The sequence below is a fragment of the Psammomys obesus genome, unplaced genomic scaffold (genome assembly GCF_907164565.1).
Source record: "Psammomys obesus unplaced genomic scaffold, mPsaObe1.curated_primary_1811, whole genome shotgun sequence".
NCBI classification, from domain to species: Eukaryota; Metazoa; Chordata; class Mammalia; order Rodentia; family Muridae; genus Psammomys; species Psammomys obesus.
The window spans coordinates 2,588,714-2,616,413 of NW_026590677.1; the positions used below are offsets into that span (position 1 = coordinate 2,588,714).

The 27,700-nt window shown below is 38.0% G+C and overlaps 1 protein-coding gene and 1 pseudogene across 4 annotated transcripts in view; both read left to right on the top strand.

The window, feature by feature from the left end:
• Positions 1-27,700, top strand: part of Diaph2 (diaphanous related formin 2) — a 970,999-nt gene that overhangs the window by 900,952 nt on the left and 42,347 nt on the right. The window lies entirely within an intron of this gene.
• On the top strand, positions 7,147-10,972 carry LOC129677622 (ras-related protein Rab-18-like; annotated as a pseudogene).

Genomic DNA, 27,700 nt, shown 5'->3' on the forward strand with positions numbered 1-27,700 from the left:
GAAGGAAGGAAGGAAGGAAGGAAGGAAGGAAGGAAGGAAGGAAGGAAAGAAGGAAGGAAGGAAGGAAATAGAAAATTATGGTTCTTATTGAATTCTATTGTTTCCCATTGTACTGACTTTAGTGCCTAAAAAGACATGGTATGTCCACCAGCTACAAACCAGATATGCTTTCTTCAGGACAGAATCTGTATGGCAACCTTTAAGAAATGCCATATTTCTTTTACCTATAATTTTGTGTTTTATTTCATTGTATAGTTTTTTAATATTTATTATTATTATTATTGTTTTTAATTTTATTTTTCTTTTTAGTTACATTTTGTTAACTCTGTGTCCCAGCTGTATCCCGCTCCCTCATTCCCTCCCCAACCCCACACTCCCTCCCTGGTGTCCTCCCTGCCCCTTTCCAAATCCACTGATAGGGGAGGACCTCCTCCCCTTTCATTTGACCCTGTTTTATCAGGTATCTTCAGGGCTGGCTGCAAAGTCCTCCTCTGTGGCCTAACAGACTGCTCCTCCCCTGGGGAGGGGGGTTCAAACAGCCTGCCCTTGAGATCCTGTTAGAAATAGTCCGTGTTCCCCTTACTTTGGAAAACTACTTGGTTACTGAGCTACCACGGGCCACATCCGAGCAGAAGTTCTAGGTTATATCCATAGATGGTCCTTGGTTGAGTTGTCAGTCTCAGAAAAGGCCCTGTGCCCGGATATATTTGGTCCTTGTAGAGCTCCTATCCTTTCCATATCATACTAACTTCCCTTCTTTCATATGATTCCCTGCACTCTGCCGAGGGTTTGGTTATGAGTCTTAGTGTCTGCTTTGAAACACTGCTAGGTAGAGTCTTTCAGATGCCTTTTGTGGTAGACTCCTGTCATACGTTCAATGCACATCCCATTTGTTATTATTAATTACACATTATTCATTTTGTACCCCCCATAAGCCCCTCCCTCCTCCCCTCCCGATCCCACCCTTCCTCCCCTTTCTGCACGTATGCCCCTCCCAAAGTCCACTGATAGGGGAGGTCTTCCTCTCCTTCTTTCTGATCTTTGACTATTAGTTCTCATCAGAAGTGGCTGCATTTTCATCTTCTGTGGCCTGGTAAGGCTGCTCCCTCCTCAGGGGGAGGTGATCAAAGAGCAGGCCAATCAGATTATGTCAGAGGCAGTCCCTCTTCCCATTACTATGTAACCCACTTGGAAACTGAACTGCCATGGGCTACATCTGTGCAGGGGTTCTAGGTTATCTCCATGAATACTCCTTGGTTGGAGTATGAGTCTCTAGGAAGTTCTCAGAGTTCAAATTTTCTTGTTCTGTTGCTCTCCTTGTGGAGTTCCTGTCCTCTCCAACTCTTGCTATTTCCCATTTCTTACATAAAATTCCATTCACTCTGCCTGACAGTTGGCCATCAGGCTCAGCATCTGCTTTGATAGTCTACAGGGCAGAGGCTTTCAGAGACCCTCTGTGGCAGGTTCCTAGGTTGTTTCCTGTTTTCTTCTTCTGACATTCAGAGGCCCTCTGTAGCAGGTTCCTAGGTTGTTTCCTGTTTTCTTCTTCTTCTGATGTCCATCCTCTTTGCCTTTCAGGATGGGGATTGAACATTTTAGTTAGGGTCCTCTCTTTTGCTTAGTTTGTTTAGATGTATCGATTTAGTGGGTTTATCCTATATTGTATGTTTATATGAGTGAGTATATACCATGTGTGTCTTTTTGCTTCTGGGACAACTCACTCAGGATGATCCTTTCCAGGTCCAACCATTTACCTGCAAATTTCATGATTTCCTTATTTTTCATTGCTGAGTAATACTCCATTGTATAGTTGTACCACAGTTTCTGCATCCATTCTTCAGTTGAGGGACATCTGGGCTGTATCCAGCTTCTGGCTATTACAAATAAAGCTGCTACAAATATGGTTGAACAAATGTCCTTTTTGTTTACTTGAGCTTCTTTTGGATATATGCCTAGGAGTGGTATGGCTAGATCTTGAGGAAGTGCTATTCCTAGTTGTCTGAGAAAGCGCCAGATTGATTTGCAGAGTGGTTGTACAAGTTTACATTCCTACCAGCAATGGAGAAGGGTTCCCCTTTCTCCACAACCTCTCTAGCATGTGTTGTCACTTGAGTTTTTTATTTTGGCCATTCTGATGGGTGTAAGGTGAAATCTCAGGGTCGTTTTGATTTGCATTTCCCTAATGGTTAATGAGGTTGAGCATTTCATTAAATGCTTCTCTGGCATTCGATATTCCTCTACAAAGAGTTCTCTGTGGATATGAGTCCTCTGTCAGATAAAGGGTTGGTGAAGATTCTTTCCCAATCTGTAGGCAGTGGCTTTGTTTTGATGACAGTGTACCAATGAGTTCTAGGGTATCCCTCACTTTTTTTTCTAGCCGATTTAATGTGTCTGGTTTTATGTTGAGTCCTTTGATCCACTTGGACTTTAGTTTTGTGCAGGGTGATAAGTAAGGATCTATTTTCATTTTTCTACATGTAGACAACCAGTTGGACCAGCACCATTTGTTGAAGATGCTATCGTTTTTCCATTGTATGGTTTTGGCTTCTTTGTCAAAGATCAGGTGTCCATAAATGAGTGGGTTTATTTCTGGGTCTTCTATTTGGTTCCATTGATCCACCATTCTGTTTCTATGCCAATATCATGCAGTTTTTATAACTGTTGCTCTATAGTACAGCTTGAAATCAGGGATGGAGACACCTCCAGATCTTTTATTGTAGGTGATTGTTTTAGAAATTCTCGGTTGCTTGTTATTCCATACGAAGATGAGAATTTTTCTTTCCAGGTCTGTAAAGAATTGTGTTGGCAGTTTGATGGAAATTGCATTAAATCTGTAGATTGCTTTTGGTAAGATGGCCATTTTTACTATGTTAATCATGCCAAGCCATGAGCATGGGAGATCTTTCCATCTTCTCTTATCTTCTTCTAATTCTTTCTTCAGAGACTTGAAATTTTTTTCATACAAGTCTTTGACTTGCTTGGTTAGGGTTACACCAAGGTACTTTATGTCATTTGTGGCTATTGTGAAGGGTGTTGTTTCCCTAATTTCTTTCTCAGCCCTTTTGTCTTTTGTATACAGGAGTGCTACTGATTTTTTTTTAGTTAATTTTGTATCCAGCCACTTTGCTGAAGGTGTTTATCAGCTGTAGGAGTTCCCTGGTAGAGTTTTTGGGGTCACTCATGTATACTTTCATATCATCTGCAAATAGTGATAATTTGACTTCTTCCTTTCCCATCTGTATCCCCTTGATCTCCTTCAACTGTCTTATTGCTTTAGCAAGGACTTCCAGCACTATGTTGAAGAGATATATAGAGAGTGGGCAGCCTTGCCTTGTCTCTGATTTCAGTGGGATTGCTTTAAGTTTCTCTTTGTTCAGTTTGATGTTGGCAATAGGTTTCCTGTATATCGCCTTTACTATGTTTAGATATGTGCCTTGTATCCCTGATCTCTCCAATACTTTAAACATGAATGGATGTTGGATTTTGTCAAGTGCTTTTTCAGCATCTAGGGAGATTATCATGTGGTTTTATTCTTTCAGTTAGTTAATATGGTAGATCACATTGATGGATTTCCGTATATTGAACCACCCCTGCATACCTGAGATGAAGCCTACTTGGTCATAGTGGATAATATCTTTGATGTGTTCTTGGATTCGGTTTGCAAGTATTTTGTTGCATATTTTTGCATCAATGTTCATAAGGGAGATTGGCCTGAAATTCTCTTTCTTTGTTGAGTCTTTGTGAGGTTTAGGTACCAAGGTGACTGTCGATTCACATAATGAGTTTGGTAATGTTCCTTCTGTTTCTGTTTTGTGGAATAGTGTGAAGAGAATTGGTGTTAGCTCTTCTTTGAAGGTCTGGTAGAATTCTGCGCTGAAGTAATCTGGTTCTGGGCTTTTTTTTGGATGGGAGACTTTTTTTTTTTTTTTTTGAGGAAGAAGGAGCTTTCTTTGGATCACAGTTACTACTTAAGAAACTGAGTTTGGTTACTGCCAGCCTGGGCTGCATATCAAAATCCTGCCTCAAAAGAACAAAACATCAGTAGCAGTAGAAGCAGCAGAAGCAGCAGCAACAGCAGTAGCAACAGCAGGTACTTGCTGCCAAACCTGACATCTTGAGTTCAGTCCCAGAAGGGAAAAAACAGATGCCTACAAGTTGTCTGCCACTAGATGGGAGACTTTTGATGTCCACTTCTAATTCTTTGGGGGATATAGGACTGTTTAATTGATTTACCTGGTCCTGATTCAGCTTTGGTAAGTCAAATCGATCAAGAAAATTTTCCATTTCATTTAGATATTCAAATTTTGTGGCATATAGACTTTTGAAGTAAGTCCTAATGATTGTTTGGATTTCCTCAGTGTCTGTAGTTATGTCCCCCTTTTCATTTCTGATTTTGTTGATTTGGGTGATGTCTCTCTGCCTTTTAGTTAGCTTGGCTAAGGGTTTGTCGATCTTGTTTATTTTCTCAAAGAACCAGCTCTTGGTTTCATTGATTCTTTGAATTGTTTTATTTGTTTCTAATTGATTGATTTCAGCCCTGAGTTTTATTATTTCCAGCTGTCTACTCCTTCTTGGTGTGTCTCTGCTTCTTCTTTCTCTAGGGTTTTTAAGTAAGCCATTAAGTTGCTTGAATGAGCTGTCTCGAATTTCTTCTTGAAGGCACTTAGTGCTATGAACTTTCCTCTTAGCACTGCTTTCATTGTGTCCCACAAGTTAGGGTATGTTGTATCTTCATTTTCATTGAGTTCTAGGAAGACTTTAATTTCTTTCTTTATTTCTTCCCTGACCCAGCTGTCATTTAGTAACAAGTTGTTCAGTTTCCATATGTGTGTAGGCTTTTTGCTATTTTTGTTATTGTTGAGGTCCAGCTTTATTCCATGATGATCAGACAAGATACAAGGGATTATTTCAATCTTCTTGTATCTGTTGAGGCTTGCTTTATGACCAACTATATGGTCTATTTTGGAGAAGGTTCCATGAGGTGTTGAGAAGAAGGTAAATTCTTTTGTGTTTGAGTTTAAAGATCTGTAAATGTCTGTTAGGTTCATTTGATTCATGACCTCTGTTAGAGATATTGTTTCTTTGTTTACTTTCTGTTTTGTTGACCTGTCCTTTGTTGAGAGTGGCGTGTTGAAGTCTCCCACTATTAATGTTTGGGGATCTATATGTGGTTTAAATTTTATCAATGTTTCTTTAACAAATGTGGGTGCTCCTGTATTTGGTGCATATATGTTCAGGATTGTGATGTCTTCATGGTGGAATTTTCCTTTGATGAGTATGAAATGTCCTTCCCCATCTATTTTTATTAATTTTGGTTGAAAGTTTATTTTATCAGATATTAGAATGGCTACTCCTGTTGCTTCTTGGGTCCATTTGCTTGGAAAGTCATCTTCCAACCTTTTACCCTCAGGTAATGTTTATCTTTGTGCCTTATGTGTGTTTCTTGTATGAAACAGTTTGCTGGGTTTTGTTTACGTATCCATTCTGTTAATCTGTGTCTTTTTATTGGAGAGTTGAGTCCATTGATGTTGAGAGATTAATGACCAGTGGCTTTTAGATCCTTTGATTTTGATGTTGGCTGTGGTCATCAGATTGTGTGCTTGGTTGCTTTTTGTTTTACTGTAGTAAGGTTAATTATTTCCTGTGTTTTCTTGAAAGAAGCTAATTTTTTGGGTTGTATTTTCCCTTCCAGTGTCTTGTGTAATGCTGGATTTGTGTGTAGGTATTGTTGAAATTTGTTTTGTCATTTGTTTTCTCAGTGTATGAGGACTGATTGCTTTGCAGGGTATAGATGCCTGAGCTGACATCTGTGTTCTCTTAGGGTCTGCATGATATCCGTCCAGGCCTTTCTGGCTTTCATAGTCTCTGTTGAAAATTCAGGTGTGATTCTAATGGGTTTGCCATTATATGTTACTTGGCCTTTTTCCCTTGCAGCTTTTAGTATTTTTTCTGTGTTCTGTATACTTACTGTTTTGATTATTATGTGGCGGGAGGATTTTCTTTTCTGGTCAAATTTGTTGGGTGTTCTGTAGGCCTCATTTATTCTTATTGGCCTCTCCTTTAACTTGGGGAAATTTTCTTCAGTGCTTTTGGTGAAAATATTTTCTGGGCCTCGGAGAAGGGAGTCTTCTTTTTCCTCTATACCTATTATTCTTAGTTTTTGTCTCTTCATATTGTTTTGGATTTCTTGGACTGTCTGTTTCAGGAATTTTTTGGATTTAACATTTTCTTTGACAGATACATCTATTTCTTCCATTGTATCTTCTACACCTGCGATTCTTTCTTCCATCTCTTGTAGTCTGTTGGTTATACTTACCTCTGTAGTTCCTGTTTTCTTCCCTAGATTCTTCCTGTCCATTATTTCCTCCATTTGTTTTTTCTTTAATTTTTCCAACTCTATCTTCAGGTCTTGAGTTGTTTTGTTTACTTCCTTCACCTGTCTGATTGTACTTTCCTGTTTTTCTTTTAGTTCCTTCAACTCTGTTTCTTTTATATCATTCAGTGCTTTAAGCATTTCCTTTCTAAAGGCCATAATCTGTTTGGCTGCAACTTCCTCTTTTTCTTTACTGATGGCAATATTCTGTTTGAGTTTATCTTCCTCTATGTCTTTACGTATCTTATTTGTTTCCTCTGTTATCATCTTCATGAGCATAGTTGTTAGGTCATCTTGGATTTCCGTTATGCTGGGGTGTCCAGGGCTACTTGCCCCTGGATAACTGGGTTCTGGAGATGCCATATTGCTCTGTCTTTTGTTCGTTGAGCTTTTATGCTGGCCTCTACCTATTGGGCTATCTTAGGTGTTTGGGATTATTTTCTGGTGGTTCCTGGGGATCCTGTGGTGGAGAGAATCCCCTTTGCAGAAAGCTGGTTTTTCCTGAAGGAAGTCTTCTCAGCTTTTGGGGTATAGTCCCTGGATGGCTGGTGTTTTTTTCAGGAGTTGCTGCTGCTCACCTTAGGGATAGAAACCTGAGTGATAACTGTGGTCTTTGTTAGTCGAGAAGGTTCTCCTCTCACCCAGGGAAGTCCTGAAGACAGTGCCCTGTTTCTGTGTTTCTTGCTGTAAATTTAATGATTAGCTGCTGTGACCCAGTTGGACATTTGGCGTGCAGCAACTGTTTGTGCCTGTGTCTGGAGCACAGCTGAGTGATGACGGCTTGGGCCCGCAGGTCTCTGAGACTTTTTCCAGGGAAAGCTTGGGTGATTAAGTCAGTACAGTTTCCTTCCTTCCTTGTGGATTCTCTGGAGACAGGGACTCTCAGTCTCTTTTTTGCCCTGGGGCGCACCACTCAGTCTCTGCCAGCTAGTTGAAACTGCCTGTGTCTGCCTTTCAGGCCTTTGGGAGCCTGGGCATCTGCCTAAACTGGGTAATTTTCCCAAGACCTTTTCAGGGTGAGGGTGTCGGCTGAGTGCTCTGAGATCAGACCAGCTGTTTCCCTCCCTGTGTGTTTGCATCGTACACTGAAACACAGTATCTGGTGCCCTGGGGCCCTGGGGCCCTGGTGCCCACAGTTCTATCTGAGGCAGCGAATCAGGTGCGCAGGCAGGGCTTTGTGCAGGTGCCTGGGTCCCCAGGTCTGGCTCTGGGCTGGCTCCTGGTGTGCCCGCAGAACCCGAGTTTTTTCCAGGGGATGTCTGGGTGACCTAAGGTCGGTCCCAATCGTTTCCTGCATGGTGGGGTTATCTCTCGACTGAGTATTCCAGTCTCTGATAGTGTGGTGTGCATGGTTCAGTCTCGGACCGTGACCAGAGACACTGGCATCATGGTGACAAGGCATGATAGATGAACTCCATCCATGATAGTGGGGATCTAAGGCTGCTGATTATGTCTGGAACAGCAGACAGGAAGTAAAAATGTCTTGGGATCAGGCTATAAACCTCAAAGGCCCCTCCCCAACTACTCACTCCTTATAGCTAGGCCCTACATCCTGGGGTCCCATAACCTTCTAAACTAGTACCAATGACTAGGAAGAAAATATTAAGATATATCAGCTCTTGTGGGAGTAAGATAGTACTCAAGTCAAGGTTTGAAAGAGAAGGTGTTCCACTGATTATGTATGGTCCTTAATATTTCAGCTGCAGCTTTGAGGTAGATCTCTGCCCTGTTCCCAGTGTGAATTACAGTAAAAAGAAGCAATCAACTATGTGTTTTAAGAATATCATCTTCCCTCTAGCCAGAATCATTGTGTAATAAACTGTCAAAATGATTATAAAGTGATTTTCCATTATGCTGACCAAGTAAATTGGTGGACATGGAAAGACACTTTACAAAATTCAATGGACCAAGGTATTTTACTAAGTAAAAGTATTTACTCTATTATATGTCATCCATTTTTTCCATCAATAAAAGCTAATGGATACTGTCTTAGCTTTTTAGAATCAATATAATATAGTCCCACAGACTAAGTGACTCAAAATACTAAGGTAAAAAGTCAAGATATCGGATAGATTGGTCCTTCTGGGAACTCTAAACACCAATCCATTCTCTGCTTCTGTCCTAGCTTCCTCTGGTTCCCAACAACCCTTACCATTTCTTGGTTTGCATCTGCATCACTTCATTCCCTGTCTCCTTCATCACATGGCCACCTTTCCCCTCTGTGTCTAAATCACTTTCCTCTGATAAAGACATTAGTCATGGGATTTAGAGTACATCTACATCCAGTATAGTTTCATTTTAATTTGGTTACATCTAAAAATAAAATCCTTTTGGCTACATTCATACAAAGCAGCAGTCAGGGCTTCAATATTTCTTTTAGGAGAATAAAACCCAACAAACATGTGCCTTCTTTGTATCAGATACAACTTTATAGGCTAGAGATAGAAAAATAAAAATGAGATGCAATCTTTTCATTCAAAGACTTTGTTCAAATTGGTGTAGTCATAAATATATAATTATTATGTGACAAGTACACGAATGTTTGCCTTAGAATGCCATGGCAACAAAGAAAAATGTGAGTTAAAATTGTGTTAGGTAGCTACAAAAAATTTACTATGATGTTCTTTGAATTTGTGAGCCTGATTTTGGAGTTGATGGGCAAATTTATGGTGAAACATTAGTAGAGGCCATTCCAGAGAAAGTAGTCACATATGTAAGACTGTAGGAATGTGTAGGACTTTGTGGCATTCAAGAAAGATAAATTCATGTAACTAGCTACTATAGTTAGTTATTGGGCATAGGTGGCATGTATAGGAAATAATTAAACTAAAATGTCTATGCTAATACTCTTATTAATGTATTTTGAGCCTGTAAGTAAGAATGTTGCCTCCTAAAGTGAAATAAGACAACAGTTAAAGTATTTTATGAATTTAGGAAGGCCATTTTGATTTTTTGAACATTATTGTAATTAGAGCATATTTTAAGGAGATGCATTTTTTATTTATCTTTAAATGTGTAGACACACAAACTAAGTTCAGATTATTCTGTCATTCCATCCATTGCCTAGTAAAATCCTTAGGGACCCATTATTAATGAACAAATATGGCTAAATTATAATTGTTTTCTCTGCTATAGTCCAACTTTTAATATTGATTTGTATACTCTCAATCAACCTGAAATTTTGGATAGATATCACTGCATGAGAGAATACAGCACACTTTAAGAATAAAGAGACATAAATTTGTATGACATTAACAAAGGATGTCCCTTTCCAGTTCCTCTGCAAGCTTCTGTGAATAGAGTTAGGATAACTCTATTAGATTCTAATAGAGTCAGTCCTCACCCACCTCCCAATGCCTATATCTAATATCACCTTTTTTTGTGTGTCTCAGCTCTTCCTGAAGGCCACTCATATGGCAGCATGAACACTAACTGCAAGAGATGCATTTAAAAGAGACTTCTTGCCACCTTTCATCTAAATTGCTGACATTCATTTTTACGTCATTTGCTATTTGATCACCTCTCTATCAATTTAGGAGAGTATGAAGTCTGACAGAAAAGTATCTGCAAGTTTAATTAAGCCCACTTCTTTTAACAAGTTTTGTGGCAAGCGTATTGATAATTATTAATATTTATAATTGGTTTATCTTTTAGTAAAGCATTGGCTATTCCTAAAACATCTGTATACCGAAATCATCACACAGAGACTAGGATTTATTTAATTAACCTAGAACACCATCCTGGGCAATAGTTATCCTAAACTTCTAAGCCTGCATAGCTTCCTCCCATTCAGATTTCTCACATTATACTTGCTTTTCAGTCATATCTTAAGTCAGGTTAATATCTCCTGGTGTTTCCAGGTCCTTTCCTCTGCAATCTCCCCTCCCATCTCCTCTTTCTCCTCCCCTCCAAACCAGGATATCCCACCCTATTTTCTCCATTGCTCAGCATTGGCTGGTTGTTCTTATTGGTAATACAGAGAACAAATGGTAGCATTTGTTCTACCAAATCCAGCCTGCTCCTGAGATTCACGGATGACACCTTTGATCCAGAACTTGTAGCAACAATAGGTGTTGACTTTAAAGTGTAAACTATTTCAGTGGATGGAAATAAGGCTAAACTTGCAATATGGGATTTGGCTGGTCAAGAGAGGTTCAGAACATTAACTATCAGCTATTACAGAGGTAATACAGAGGTGCACAGGGAGGTATACTAATTTATGATGTCACAAGAAGAGACACCTTTGTTAAACTGGATAATTGGTTAAACAAATTGGAAATATACTGTACAAGAAATGACATAGTAAACATGCTAGTTGTAAATAAAATTGATAAAGAAAATAGTGAAGTTGATAGAAATGAAGGCCTGAAATTTGCATGCAAGTATTCTATGTTTTTTATAGAGGCAAGTGCAAAAACCTATGATGGTGTTCAGTGTACCTTTGAGGAGCTTGTTGAAAGAATCATTCAGACACCTGGACTGTGGGAAAGTGAGAACCAGAACAAAGGAGTCAAGCTGTCACAAAGGGAAGAAAGCCACAGAGGAGGAACCTGTGCTCTGTGTTATAAACTCTGGGAAGTCCATCTCTTGCATATTTGATCAGATAGTGACATATTTCTGTATATAAACTCTTAACTGCTATTAGGGACCTTGAAGTTTGCACATAATTTTTTTTATCATGGCAATGAATATTTGCAAGAACTCCCCTCATTGGTTTTCCAGATGAAATGTTATAGTAAGCAGGCATAGTTTGAAGTCTATAGTTTGTTTGTTTAAGGAAGGAAAGTTTATTTTGGCTCACAGTTTGAAGGGATATAGTCTGTCATGGAAAGGAGGCATGACAGCAGGAATGAGGCAGCAGGTCACATGGCATCCACAGTCAGGAAGCAGAGAGATGGATGCTGGTGCTCAGCTCACTTTTTCTGTTTTCATTCAGTTCAGGACTCCAGCCTGTGGAATGGAGCCACCCAAACTTAAGGTCATCTTCTCATCCCAGTCTAGAAATTCCTCACAAATATGCAAAGAGATTTTCATTTATATTTTTCTGGATTTTTTAAATTTTTATTAATTACAGTTTATTCACTTTGTATCTCCTCTGTAGCTACCTCCCTCCTTCCCCTCCCTTCCTCTTCTCTTCCCCTCCCCCAGTCCACTGATAAGGAAGGTCCTCCTCCTCTTCCCTCTGATCCTAGTCTATCAGGTCTCATCAGGAGTGGCTATATCATCTTCCTCTGTAAGGCTGCTGGTAAGGCTGCTTTCTCCTCAGGCGGAGGTGATCAAAGAGGGGGCTAATCAGCTCCTGTCAGAGATAGTCCCTGTTCCCATTACTATGGAACCGATTTTGACACTGAACTGCCATGGGCTACCTCTGTGCAGGAGTTCCCGGCCATCTCCATGAGTAGTCCTTGGCTGGAGTAATGGAACAGAAAATAGGTGTACCATCATGAGTATATTTGATTTTATGATTTATATTTATCATGATATTTTTTAATCTATCTATTATGTGCTGCTGCAAGTCTGCTTTTTTCCCTTTTGCTTAATTACTGAATTACATGGTCTGTAAATCTAGAAACGTGGGGAGGCATGTCGGTATCATCAAGCCTGTCCAGTGTCCAGTGAGGACTAACATGCAGAGGTTTTCTCCGATGTTTGGGATTGTTAGTACTAAGTAAAATTTTCAGTTCGGGATATAGCTCAGGGCAATTCATAATTAAATCTCTATGCGCTGATGTTGCTCTCAAAATAGTATTGATAAGTTAAAACAATTTGGTATTTTAATTTACGCCAGTGATTAGCTCAATTACCTGGAGCTTCAACACTGTATGGCACACATTGGGTTTCTGATCCTTGGTGTGATGTTTTAGTTACATGGTAATGGCCAGGATGCCAGTAAGGCTGTCCCTCATGTAGGTTTCAGAAGGGCATGAACAGTATATTATAATTCTTTTAATAGTCCCTCTTTTGGGAACCCTCCTCCATTGCTGGTGGGAATATAAACTGGTACAACCACTTTGGAAGTCAATCTGGCACTTTCTCAGACAATTATGAATAGTGCTTCCTCAAGCCCCAGCTATACCACTGCTAGGTATATACCCAAAATTTGCTCATTACACAACAAGGACATTTGCTCAACCATGTTTGTAGCAGTTTTATTTGTAATAGCCAAAACCTGGAAACAACCCAGATGTCCATCAACGGAGGAATGGGTACAGAAATTGTGGTATTTTTACACAATGGAATACTACTCAGCAATCAAAAAGGAGGAAATCATGAAATTTGCAGGCAAATGGTGGGATCTAGAAAAGATCATTCTGAGTGAAGTATCCCAGAAGAAAAAAGACAAACATGGTATATACTCGCTTATATAGACCTACAAGATATGATAAACATAATGAAGTCTATACAGCTAAAGAAGATAAACAAGAAAGTGGACATGGGGTAAGATGATTAATCCTCATTTAGAAAGACAAATGGGATGTGCATTAGATGACAGGAGTCTACTGCAGAAGGCATCTGAAAGACTCTACCTAGCAGTGTTTCAAAGCAGATACTAAGACTCATAACCAAACCTTCAGTAGAGTACAGGGAATCATATGAAAGAAGGGGATTTAGTATGATGTGGAAAGGATAGGAGCTCCACAAGGACCAAATATGTCTGGGCACAGGGGTCTTTTCTGAGACTGACACTCCACCAAGGACCATGTATGGATATAACCTAGAACCTCTGCTCAGATGTAGCCCGTGGTAACTCAGTAACCAATTGGTTTCCAATAGTAAGGGGAACAGGAACTATTTCTGACAGGAACTCAATGGCAGGCTCTTTGACTTCCCTACCCCCCCAAAGGAGGAGCAGTCCTGCCAGGCCACAGAGGAGGACTTTGCAGCCAGTCCTGAAGATACCTGATAAAACAGGGTTAGATGAAAGAGGAGGAGGTCCTCCCCAATCAGTGGACTTGGAAAGGGGCAGGGAGGAGATGAGGGAGGGACGATGGGATTGGGAGGGAATAAGGGAGCAGGATACAGCTGGGATACCGTTAATAAAATGTAACTAATAATAAAACCAACATCTTTCTTCACAAGTGTTGGCAGTATTTGTTTAGGTGCCTCAGGTGTAGTTTGTTGTGTAATAATTGTCAGTATCTTACAGCTTTCATAAATGGCTAGTTGCTATTCAAAAACCTATTTCTGTGTTTTGAAGGTGGGGGAGAAAAACACTAAATGATAATTTGAGAAAGGTGAATTGCTTCCAGATTTTGACTGGTAGGGAAATGCTATTGCAATGAGATCATTGATAATTTACTGTAACAAGTAGCCGGTAGCTTATTAAAAAGCAACCTGTAAAAGGCAAAAGATTTATATGATCTGAAGAGAAGCCAGAGTCAGATGGAAGGGGAGGAGGACCTCCCCTATCAGTGGACTTAGAGAGGGTCAGGGAGGAGATGAGAGAGGGAGGTTGGGATCAGGAGGGAATGAGGGAGGGGGCTACAGCTGGGATACAAAGTGAATAAACTGTAATTAATGTAAAAACTAAAAAATTAATTAAAATCTTGTACAGAATAATAAATTCCACAATATTCTGTTTTCTAACTTCTTGTTATAGTACATTGTATGTTCTTTCACTCATTCATTATTTAATTCCTTTGACCTCTGCTATTTATGCTCCATAAGTAAAATATACTTAGGCTGGTCACTGTTAATCCCTCATTAAAATATTATTTTTTAGTATATTTTCTATATACTATGATGGTAAATGATAAACATTTTTTGTGTACCTTTGCAATATGTGTGTTAATGGGTTTACTTCAGATTTGCGTCTTTCTGAACAGTGTGTCTCCATATATGGAAACTTTACATTACTTCATTTATACGTGGTAGTCTACATGTGATCACAGATTTTATACATTTTTATTAAATATAAGGCTTTTGATTCTATCCTGTTAGAGGAAGGTAGCTCACACATGCACTTACAGTTTGGTCATGCTACATTAAACTTTAGATTTACGTAAAAAAAAAGAGAGAGAGATAAAAAGGATAGATGTATCCTTCAGCAGTTTGCAGTCTAGCTTATAGAAACCGTAGAGAATTACCACTAAAAACTTCAACATAGTTACTTCCTGTGAGAATGAAGAATTTAATATTTAGATGAATTAAAAATAAATAGACTCTCTTTCAAATCTGTCATTTTACATTCTGCTTTCTTTTTGAAACCATATGATCCATATGAAAAAGCATTAAGTCTAATTCATTTATAATCCCTTGCCATGTTACAGAGAAAATATTTTTATTTTATTTATTATTATTTTTTTTACCCCCTGACCATAGTTTCCCCTTCCTCTTCTCCTTCTAGCTCCTCTTGTTCACCTCCCTTTTGCCTTCTCCACGTTCACTTGCATTTCTATTCAGAAATGGACAGGCTTCCCGTAGATATTAACCAAACATGGTTTATCAACTTGTGCTTAAACTAGGCACCTCCCCTCTTATTAAGGTTGTATGAGGCAACACAGAATGAGGAAAATGGTCCCCCAAAGCATGACAAACAGTCAAATTCAGCCTCTTCTCTCACAGTTAAGAGTCCCACAAGAAGACCAAGCTTCACAAAATATATATACAGAGGGCCTAGGTTAGTCCTATGCAGGCTTCCTTGTTGAGAGACAAAAATCTTATGCTAACAATTGAAATGTCTTCATGGAAAGGAATGATTTTCACATGTTACTATCTCAGCATTCTCATTTCTTTTTTGTAGTATCTTCTTGGGTATACCCTTTAAATTTCTGTTCTTAAGAAGATCATTTTTAGTTTCAGTCACTATCTTTTATTAAATCATATATGTCATTTGATTTAGTATCATTGACTTGGATCAATTCCTCTACTATGTTCTGTATAATCTTGACGTGAGCATTTGTTTTGCTTTAAAAGAAAAATCATCATATTAATTGTCCGTGATAGACGTGCCAACAGGATGTCTTAGTGGATGTTTAGAAATAAATTTTCTTTTCTTGAGGTCAATGAATTATCCTCCACTGTGATGCCTTTGAAGTGCTGCTCAACTATAGTAGTTGAGCGATTCTTGGACAGATAACTATGATCAAGGATGTTTCTAAGTAATTGTCAGAAAAGAACCAGGATATTTGAAATTATAAGTTTTGACGCCACTTGAAATTTGTTTGTTGATTTCAAGTCTCCTAAATTACCTTGCACCCATGCAGCATTGCTAATCACAGTGATAACAGACTTTTGTTTTGTTTTGGTTTTAGTTTCATAGGCATTAAACTTCTTTGTTGTTTGACCTTTGAGCATCAGGCAGACCATTCCCCCAGCACCCTGCTGGATCTTTAATACTAAACTCTCAAATCATTATCTTGAGAATGTGCCTTGCCTTAGAGGTACTATGATATTTGCTAAGACTTCCCACTGGACCTTGCAGACATTTCCAGATTATGACAGTGTCAGTTGATATCATGGTTTTAAACATCATCAGAATGGCTTGTACTAAAGAATGAAAAGAAAATGGCAAAAGAAAAACAAAGCTGTTTCCTTTGTGCTTGTTGTTAAGACTACATAACAATTATCTACCATGACTATAGCCAGAAGACCATGAATTATCTTAAAGCATCCAAATATGATAAGTCAACAATAGAAAAGATACATATTAAGCCATTTGAAAAAATAAAAGGACTACTCAGCAATCAAAAAGGAGGAAATCATGAAATTTGCAGGCAAGTGGTGGGATCTAGAAAAGATCATTCTGAGTGAAGTATCCCAGAAGGAGAAAGACAAACTTGGTATATACTCGCTTATATAGACCTACAAGATATGATAAACATAATGGAATCTACACACCTAAAGAAGATAATCAAGAAAGTGGACACAGGCGAAGGTGATTAATCCTCATTTAGAAAGACAAATGGGATGTGCATTGAACTTATGACAGGAGTCTACCACAAAAGGCATCTGAAAGACTCTACCTAGCAGTGTTTCAAAGCAGACCCTAAGACTCATAACCAAACCCTCGGCAGAGTGCAGGGAATTATATGAAAGAAGGGAAGTTAGTATGATATGGAAAGGATAGGAGCTCTACAAGGACCAAACATATCTGGGCACAGGGTCTTTTCTGAGACTGACACTCAACCAAGGACCATCTATGGATATAACCTAGAACTTCTGCTCGGATGTGGCCCGTGGTAGCTCAGTAACCAAGTAGTTTTCCAAAGTAAGGGGAACACGGACTATTTCTAACAGGATCTCAAGGGCAGGCTGTTTGACCCCCCCCCAGGGGAGGAGCAGTCTGTTAGGCCACAGAGGAGGACTTTGCAGCCAGCCCTGAAGATACCTGATAAAACAGGGTCAGATGAAAGGGGAGGAGGTCCTCCCTTATCAGTGGACTTGGAAAGGGGCAGGGAGGAGACCAGGGAGGGAGTGTGGGGTTGGGGAGGGAATGAGGGAGCGGGATACAGCTGGGACACAGAGTTAACAAAATGTAACTAAAAAGAAAAAAATAATAAAAAAAATTAAAAAAAAATAAATAAATAAAAAAGAAAAAATAAAAGGATTTATTTTTAGATAGGCTTTATTCTTAATGGAGTGAACTATAATGAAACTTTATAGTTACCTTGTAGTAAGATTGGAAGGACTGATGAAAATTAAAATAGGTGTATTTTAGAATATTTGGTATATTAATCCTTCACTTTTGTGCCAGGAAGGGCCAGTAACATGTATAATTTATGGCTGATACTGTGGTGTACTTTTCATTATCACTGTGTAAATGTTTTCTAAAAAGGAAAAAAAAACTATCATCTATCTCTGTAAGGACATGTTTTCTTTGGTTTTTTAATTGAGGTATAATTTTACACTTAATATTTTGCCTTCAATTCTAAACATTAGCACTTTGATGACTTTGAGGAGGTAATTTATTACATGAAAAGAGTATAAAAAGTGAAGTAAGAGTTTGCAGTTAACACTCAGCTATTCTGAGTTCACTGACAGTAAAATGCCAAACTGCCAGGGATCCACTGCAGGAAGTTCTTGTGAGGATCGAGAGTGGGCTGAAAAGTGGCAGAATAGCTTCAGCAGGGATGCGGTAATACATTTAGAAAAAAGTGAAAATAAGAAATGATACTCTGCTTTCTCGGCTGCCAAGCACCGACTTCTCAGCTTTTATCTTAAGACAGTGACTAAGAGTAACTGACAACTATTCCATAGAAAACTTATCACAAGAAGGTGATGTAGCCATGGTGGTCGCCATTCTGCTGATCAGCATCAGCAAAGACACTGGCATCCAAATGAGAGCCATTTTATTCATTAGTTCAGATTACGATCCTAGGCTGTCGGTTACCTAGGCTGTAGGTCATGATGGTTACTTAAAAAAAAAAAAAAAAAAAAAAAAAACTTTCCTAAAGTCCTTACTTCTTAATATTGCCATGATGGGAGTTATCTCAAGTTATACTGGGACACAGATATTCAAACCGCAGCAAATAGTATACTAATAATATTCCAGATATGACTGATTGGAAAAGGGAAGTGTTGTATATAGTGTAGAGAAATAACATGCTTTAGAAAGTAAAAAGCTGCTTCCCCTGCTCTTGCTCAGGACCCATGTTTGCTTCTCAGCACCAACACTGAGAGGCTCACAACTGCCTGTAACTCCAGGTCCAGGAGCTTTAAGGACTCACATGCATGTATCTATGCACATATATGCATACATATAATTAAAAATAAAATACAAATAAATAAAAAACTTAAAATCTTTTTTAAGTTCAGTGATTCAGGTCAATTAAAAAGAAAATACATCCTTTTTTAAGTACAGTGATTCAGGTCAATTCATGTCCTATAGATTCAGTCACCAGTGTATAACTGAAGCAAAGGAAAACAACTAATTTCTTTCTCTAAAGCATTCCTTCGAGAATCTCATCTGAAGTAGAAGCGTGAGACCAAATAGAACATGAATATGGTCTTCTTTGTGTTTTCAGTGTAAAATGTATTAAAAATAAAAAATTGCTTTAAAGAATGGACAATTGAAGATGGTAATGCATTTATGGATAACAAAGATACTTGTTCTTGTCCTACTTCTGACTTTCCTGTCAGAGTCGCAGACCTAGAGATGCACACCCTGACGTTGTGGAAAGCATATGGCAGGATGGTTCAGGTTGTGGACTCTCAAAGTCCGCAAATGTTCATGCTTATTAACTGCATGGTCCTGAGGAGGGTTTATAGTTTCTTCGATGTTCACTCCTCATTCCAAAGAAAAGTCTTTTCATAACATCTGTCCTATAGGACTGCTTGGAGAATTGCTGATATGTCAGTCACTTCACATAGTGCATGGCACTGAGCAGATGACAGTTAAGCAGCTTATTTGATTCAAAAGGATATGACTAATACAATGGTTCAGATAGTCTTCATCTTCCTAATAAAGTTTTCTAAAGTTTAATTGTCCATTATGAATGTATATAGAATTTTGAAAATGTATTTGAAATAATAAGATGCCAGCTATGCTATTTAGTTTAGTTCCAATGATATACTCAAATTGCATATGATGTAGAAAAATATCTTCATGAACATACTTGGCTTTTTCAGTCTACTCTTCCATTTTGTGAAAATACTTTAATTCAAACATTCACTCTTATCTCTGACATTAGTGTTTCTAGCAGCTCTAACATCAATTTTTGAACTATCTAACAGTTCTCCAGAGCATTCCTCTCCAAGTACACAATGTGATACAGCAATTTAAACTGTGAGGATAGCACCATTGTCATTTTTATTCCAAGCTACAAATGTCCATTTGCATGACACACAAGTTGTTTTTTTTTTCCATTTATCCTATATGTATGTATTTTTTGTTTACAATGATAGCCAACATCGACAAGATAAGATCCTAACTTGTGAATAGTTGGTAGTTCTATCTTACAATGTCTCCACTTCTCCCAATTTCATAAATCTACTTCCATAATCATGTGAAACTCTTACCAGTTGAAGTTATTCCAGAACTAATATGTGGTCTCCAAGCATCACTTTTAAATTAAAAAAAATAATTTAGAAAACATCCTTCACAGCTAAAAAGCTTGCAAGGACTGGAATATAGGCAGCTTCCTTTTTGTTGAGCTGGTAGGAAGGTAAAGTATGCTTTTAAATGGAAACATAGAAATAAAAATTTCTTAAAATATTTGTCCAGTGAAGACTTTTTAATGACTCATTTTTTTATTTTTAATTTTTATATTAATTACAGTTTATTCCCTTTGTATCCCAGCTGTAGCTCCCTTCCTCCTCCCCTCCCACTCTTACTTTCCATTTCTTATCTCCTCCTATGCCCCTCTCCAAGTCCACAGCTAGGGGAGGTGCTCATCCCCTTTCATCTTACCCTAGCTTATACAGTCTCATCAGAACTGGCTACATTATCCTCCTCTGTGGACTAGCAAGGCTGCTCCCCAATCCAGCAGAAGCGGTCAAACAGCTAGCCACTGAGTTCACGTTAGAGACCTGGAGAGGACAGGAGCTCCACAAGGATAGCAACAGAAAAAAAATATCTGGGCACAGGGGTCTTTTCTGAGAACGATACTCCATCCAACCAAGGACCATTCATGAAGATAACTAGAATCCCTGCTCAGGTGTAGCCCATGGCAGCCCATTATCCAAGTGAGTACCCTAGTAAGGGGAGCAGGGATTGTCTCAGACAGTGAAGACTTTTAAAATTCTGGCACCCTAATTTATTGATTTAGAGCTGATATGATCTGAAAATAAGAAACAAAGTCTTGCCATTTTGGTAGTTTTTAGACTTTGAAAAATATTTGTTTATAGAAACTGTATTGACTCTCTGTCACATGCAAAGCATTCACAGAACAAAAGATATGAGTTGTAGCCCATGCAGTCCTGTAGTCCTCTGCAGTCTGCAACATGTTCATCAACAAATCTAATTATGTTCATACTGAACATAATATGTTTAAGTAACCTGAAGATATGTGTCACATTAGAGAAAAAGTGAAGGGAGAAAATTTGTCTATAAAATATCTTACATAAGAAATCATATAGAAAATGCTTTTGGCAGAAATGAAAGTCTTCCTAGAACTCAATAAAAATGAAGACACAACATACCCAAACTTGTGGGACACATTGAAAGCAGTGCTAAGAGGAAAGTTCATAGCACTAAGTGCCTTCAAGAAGAAATTCGAGACAGCTCATTCAAGCAACTTAATGGCTCACTAAATACCCTAGAAAAAGAAGAAGCAGACACACCAAAAAGGAGTAGACAGCTGGAAATAATCAAACTCAGGGCTGCAATCAATTAGAAACAAATAAGACAGTTCAAAGAATCAATGAAACCAAAAGTTGGTTCTTTGAGAAAATCAACAAGATAGACAAACCCTTAGCCAAACTACCTAAAAGGCAGAGAGACACCATGCAAATCAACAAAATCAGAAATGAAAAGGGGGACATAACTACAGACACTGAGGAAATCCAAACAATCATTAGGACTTACTTCAAAAGTCTATATGCCACAAAATATGAAAATCTAAATGAAATGGACAATTTTCTTGATCGATTTGACTTACCAAAGCTGAATCAGGACCTGGTAAATCAATTAAATAGTCCTATATCCTCCAAAGAAATAGAAGCAGTCATCAAAAGTCTCCCATCCAAAAAAAGCCCAGGACCAGATGGTTTCAGTGCAGAATTCTACCAGACCTTCAAAGAAGAGCTAACTCCAGTTCTCTTCAAACTATTCCACAAAATAGAAACAAAAGGAACATTACCAAACTCATTCTATGAAGCCACAGTCACCTTGGTACATAAACCACACAAAGACCCAACAAAGAAAGAGAATATAAGGCCAATCACCCTTATGAACATTGATGCAAAAATACGCAACAAAATACTTGCAAACAGAATACAAAAATACAACAAAGATATCATCCACTATGACCAAGTAGGCTTCATCCCAGGTATGCAGGGGTGGTTCAATATACGGAAATCCATCAATGTAATCCACCATATTAACAAACTGAAAGAAAAAAAAAAACATGATAATCTCCCTAGATGCTGAAAAAGCATTTGACAAAATCCAACATCCATTCATGTTTAAAGTACTGGAGAGATCAGGGATACGAGGCACATATCTAAACATAGTAAAGGCGATATACAGCAAACCTATCGCCAAAATCAAACTGAACAGAGAGAAACTTAAAGCAATCCCACTGAAATCAGGGACAAGACAAGGCTGCCCACTCTCTCCATATCTCTTCAGCATAGTTCTGGAAGTCCTGGCTAGAGCAATAAGACAGTTGAAGGAGATCAAGGGGGTACAAATTGGAAAAGAAGCAGTCAAATTATCACTATTTGCAGATGATATGAAAGTATACATGAGTGACCCCAAAAACTCTACCAGGGAACTCCGACAGCTGAGAAACACCGTCAGTAATGTGTCCGGATACAAACTTAATTCAAAAAAAATCAGTAGCCCTCCTATATACAAAAGAAAAAAGGGGTGAGAGAGAAATTAGAGAAACAACACCCTTCACAATAGCCACAAATGACATAAAGTACCTTGGAGTAACCCTAATCAAGCAAATCAAAGACTTGTATGGAAAAAAATTCAAGTCTCTGAAGAAAGAATTAGAAGAAGATAGGAGAAGATGGAAAGATTTCCCATGCTCATGGCTTGGCATGATTAACATAGTAAAAATGGCCATCTTACCAAAAGCAATCTACAAATTCAATGCAATTCCCATCAAATTACCAACACAATTCTTTACAGACCTAGAAAGAAAAATTCTCACCTTCATATGGAATAACAAGAAACCCAGAATTGCTAAAACAACCCTCTACAATAAAAGATCTTCTGGGGGTATCTCCATCCCTGATCTTAAGCTGTACTATTGAGCAACAGTAATCAAAACTGCATGGTACTGGCATAGAAACATAATGCTGGATCAATGGAACCGAACAGAGGACCCAGAGATAAACCCACACACTTATGGACACCTGATCTTTGACAAAGATGCTAAAACCATACAATGGAGAAAAGACAGCATCTTCAACAAATGGTGCTGGTCCAACTGGATGTCTACATATAGAAAAATGAAAATAGATCCATATTTATCACCCTGCACCAAACTAAAGTCCAAGTGGATCAAAGATCTCAACATAAAACCAGACACATTAAATCGGTTAAAAAATAAGTGGGGAATACCCTTGAACTCATTGGCACAGGAGACAACTTCCTGAACAGAACACCAACAGCATAGGCTCTAAGAGCAACAATCAATAAATAAGACCTCATGAAGCTGAAAAGCTTCTGTAAATCAAAGGATACCGTTATCAAAACAAAATGACTGCCTACAGATTGGGAAAGAATCTTCACCAACCCTCTATCTGATAAAGGACTAATATCCAGTATATATAAAGAACTAAAGAATCTGAAAAGCAGCAAACCAAGTAATCCAATTAAAAAATGGGGAACAAAGCTAAACAGAGAATTCTCTGTAGAGGAATATCGAATGGCAGAGGAACACTTAAAGAAATGCTCAACAGCAGTAGCCATTAGGGAAATGCAAATCAAAACGACCCTGAGATTTCACCTTACACCCATCAGAATTGCCAAGATCAAAACCTCAAGTGACAACACATGCTGGAGAGGTTGTGGAGAAAGGGGAACCCGCCTCCACTGCTGGTGGGAATGTATACTTGTACAACCACTTTGGAAAGCAATCTTGCACTTTCTCAGACAGCTATCAGTGGACTTGGGGTGTGGCATGCATGAGGAAGGGGGAGGAAGGGTGGGGGCATGCATGATGAAGGCAGAGGGAGGGTGGGATAGGGAGGGGAGGAGGTAGGGACTTATGGGGGAATACAAAATGAATAAAGTGTAATTAATAAAAAATATTAAAAAAATTAAAAAAAAGAAAATGCTTTTTGCTACCAAATAAAAGAATTCTAATTAACGCATCAGTAAACTACCAGCACATATATTTTTATCATGGGGTATTGGAGCAACTGTAGGGAAACCAAGCTCAGTTTGATGATGTTAAGATTAGTAAACAAATTATGAAAATATAGAAAAGGAAACAATGTTAAGTGAAAGAACAAAATCACAAGAGAATATATAAACACCGAATATATCTATTATAATGTGTGCCTGCTAACGTCTATTGGAACACGGTTTGAAAGAATGTGAGAGTTTAATGTTAATTTACTTTTTCAAAATGGAACAGTTATGTAAGTGCATACTAATTTAAGAAGAATGAAATGAAAAATGATTCCGTCCTGCTCCTAAAACATATCCACAATCACACATCTTTACAAATTGATTGCAATAGAATATGATGTTCATTGTTTGTGATGTTGTTACATTATCTATAAATCAAAGACTTAATTGAAGTTGTAATTCCTTTCTTCATTTACTATAGTCTGAGGAAGCATTTTTTGATCATTGTTTATTACAGTAATGAGAAAAGAACAAATCTTTCCTCATAAATCCTGACTATCATGCTTGAAATCTTTCTACACTATGAATCCTTTGCTTCCAATAGATAAATAAAGACAGTACAAGCTTGTTGTTGCCTTATTTTCCCTCATTTCTCTTAATACTCAGTTGTTCTTTCTTGATCATATTAGCAGGCAGGTGTCACCAAGCAGTTCATGTAGGAAAAACATGATAAAGAGAGAACTCCCTTTTTCTCCCTGAGGCTGATATACTGAGCCTTGAGATGCTAAAATTCAGATTTATATGCAGGTTATTTATTCAATGTACAGAATAACTGCTCTGTACCAAACACCATGACTCTGTATCACTCCATAGTGGACACATCACTTGATATTAACAATTTGCAGTCACATATATTCTCCCTACTACAGTAAAGGAGGAGGTTGTCCTCAGAGTACAGACCAGTGAGTGCTTCCTTCCTGTGCGATTCACTATAACTGGCTGTTTCCTGCTGGAAAGAAACTGTTCTGTCTGCTTTTGGTTATAGTTTAATTTAAAACATATAAAACAATTTTTAGAAAGCAACATGTTTTAAAGAAAGATCTTTTTTAAAAAATAAGTAAGCTGCTTTATTCATTAAAATGTATATTGTTGCTATAAAATTTCTTTATAAGTGCATTTGGAAATTTTGATATAAAGCAATTTAAAATTATGTCAGCAATTTAAATGGAATCTAAACATGAAGTAAAACTCTCTGCTACATTTATGATTTTGATTAAATAAAGTTATGAGCTGATAAAACTTTTGAAGTTTTATTTAGAAAGAAGCATGATATTGGCATACTGGCCAATAACATTGGGGAACTAATTTATTATCACATGATCTCCCAAATTAGAAAAAAAAGCGATGAAACCATAAATAGCAAGCTATCTGGATTATATAAATGATACCAACAATAGATGATTGAAATAGCATTGCCTTTTAACCAAGAGGAAGTTTTCAGGCTTACCATACAGCATCATTAACATAGCACTGTGCTAGGGAGATGGCTCAGTAGATAAAGCATTTGTTATACAGGCAGAAAGATCTGAGTTCAGATTCCCAGGGTGAACATAAACCTGGGCACAGTAGCATACATATTTCTTATCCAGTACTCTCACAGCAAGGTGGGAGGTTGATAGAGTAGAATTTACAGGAGCTTCCAATACAATAGCCTACATAATGGCAAGCAAGAGACCCTGATTAAAATAAGGCAGAAGACAAGAAACAACAACAACAAAAATCTAAGACAGTCTTCTGACCTATGTTTTCACTGGCATGCACATGCTCACCGGCACACAAAAGCACACATGCACAAATGTCATATACACAAAAATGAAGAAAAAAAAAAACAGGTTTCACTGATCAAAGTGAAAGAAACTAGCCTGTGATTGTAGTTCAGTTGATAACGTGCTTGGCTGGCATGTATAAGACCCAGGGTTTTAAACCCATCACTGAAACAAAGAGATTGTACTGAGATATGCTAACTTCTATATGACTCCTGGAATATAATGGAGACTAACACACTAACCAGTATTTTAAGGAAGAATTTGAAAGTATTACTTATTTGTATAGATCTTGTACAAAGATTAATTGGAAAGCTGTCTTGTTTAAGGCAAGGAAAGGGGTATATTTGAGAGATAGGAATTTGGGCCAAAATGTGATGAAACTCATTTACATAAACCATGTATGTATAAATATCCACCTACTTTTGTTTTAGTACTACTAGTAAGAATGCTGGGTAGGAAGTAATTGTTCACAAAATTACAGTTGAACTAAGGACCATGCTTTATAGCACTTTAAAAAAGATACCCAAATAGTAGGTGGTGTAAAGAATACATGCCAAGTGGTGTTGCTTTCTAGGCAATTTTTTAATACTTCTGTGGCTCATGTACAACTCATACAAATTTGGGAGAATAATTAGAAAATGAGAATTTATGAAACAGATCTCCCATTTAATTTGTTCACCTGACAGTTGGCTTTGAATTAAACATACTCAGATGACAGCAAAATGCTATAAACTGTGCTTCAAATACTAAAACACATACTGCACATAAATAACATTAAGATAAGGGCAAAGACTGAAAAAAATCAGTGACAGTAAATATCAATATGTTACCAGCAGCTTTGAACATGTTTGACCAGGAGTGTAGACCATGATGAAATTGCCCAGAGGGTAGTGCATTTGGCTTTTAACTTTTCAGTCCTAATTATGGCTAATGCCTTTTATTAAAGGTCTAGTATCAAACATCAGATATGTAGTTATGTGTGTTTAAGTCCATAGCTAGCCATCATCCATTCGAAAGTATATCTTACCAAGGTGCTAGCCCATACAATTATATTCTTTTTCTCTCAAATCTTTGTATCAGTGTATACTTAGAAAGTTTGAACAAAATCATTGAATACAGTATTAATATAAAATTGCAGGAGTTTCTTTTCTTTTTTTTTTTTTTTACTTTTCTCCCAGTAATTTTATTCCAAGAAAAAAATATTTACAACTTCCCTAGAGACTGTCCACAAAAACTCCTGGAATACTGCTTCATTTTTGACCTGCCTTGTTCATGAGTTGAAATAATCCTTTGGGGTTAAAGTGAAAGACAGACTTAAACAAGAAAATGTATAAGTACAAAATTGATAGTTTTTCAGAACAAATAGATTAATGAAAACTAAAACCACAGATTAGACTATTTTTTAACACATTCTTGCATGGATGTTCACTTTTCTTTGAGCGTACAGGAAAAACTCTGGGCCCGGTTCATACTAAGCCAGCTGTCTACAAACTGAACAACCTTCCTTTTGGAAATAGATAAGACAAGCAAACAAACAAAGAAAATGCTGTTTAAACTTTAAAATAGTTAATATTAGTTTGACCTTTATCTTTTTTTTTTCTAACTACAGAATAGTTTTAATTCTTTTGATGGCTTTGAGAAATATAAGTACATTTGTCCCCAGCTTGTAGATTCTTTTTTTTTCTTATCAGTTACATTTTATTAAATATGTACCCCAGCCGTGTCCCGATCCCTCATTCCCTCCCAGTCCCTCCCTCCCTCCCTCCTCTCCACCGTGCCCCTTGCCAAGTCCACTGATAGGGGGGACCTCCTCGCCATTCATCTGATCCTGTTTTCTCAGGTATCCTCAGGACTGGCTGCAAAGCTCTCCTCTGTGGCCTAACAGGACTGCTCCTCCCTTGGGGGGTGGGGAGGCCAAAGAGCCAGCCATTGAGTTCCTGTTAGAAATAGTCCTTGTTCCCCTCACTATGGGAAACCAATTGGTTACTGAGCTACCACAGGCTACATCTGAGCAGAGGTTCTAGGTTACATTCATACATGGTCCTTGGTTGCATGTCAGTCTCAGAAAAGACCCTGTGCCCAGATATCTTTGGTCCTTGTGGAGCTCCTATCCTTTCCTCATCACTCTAACTCCCCTTCTTTCTTATGATTCCCTGCACCCTGCCAAAGATTTGGTCACGAGTCTTTGCTTTGTAAACACCGCTAGTTAGAGTCTTTCCAATGCGCTCAGTAGACTCCTGTCAATGTTCAATGCGTATCCCATCTGTCTTTCAAAACGAGGATTGATAATCTTACCCCATGCCCGCTCTCTTGATTATCTTTTTCATGTGTATAGATTTCATTATGTTTATTATATCTTATAGGTCTATATAAGTGAGTATATACCGTGTTTGTCTTTCTCCTTCTGGGATATTTCACTGAAGATGATCTTTTCTAGATTCCACCATTTGCCTGCAAATTTCATGATTTCCTCCTTTTTGATTGCTGAGTAGTATTCCATTGTGTAAAAATACCACAATTTCTGTACCCATTCCTCCGTTGATGGACATCTGGGTTGTTTCCAGGTTGTGGCTATTACAAATAAAGCTG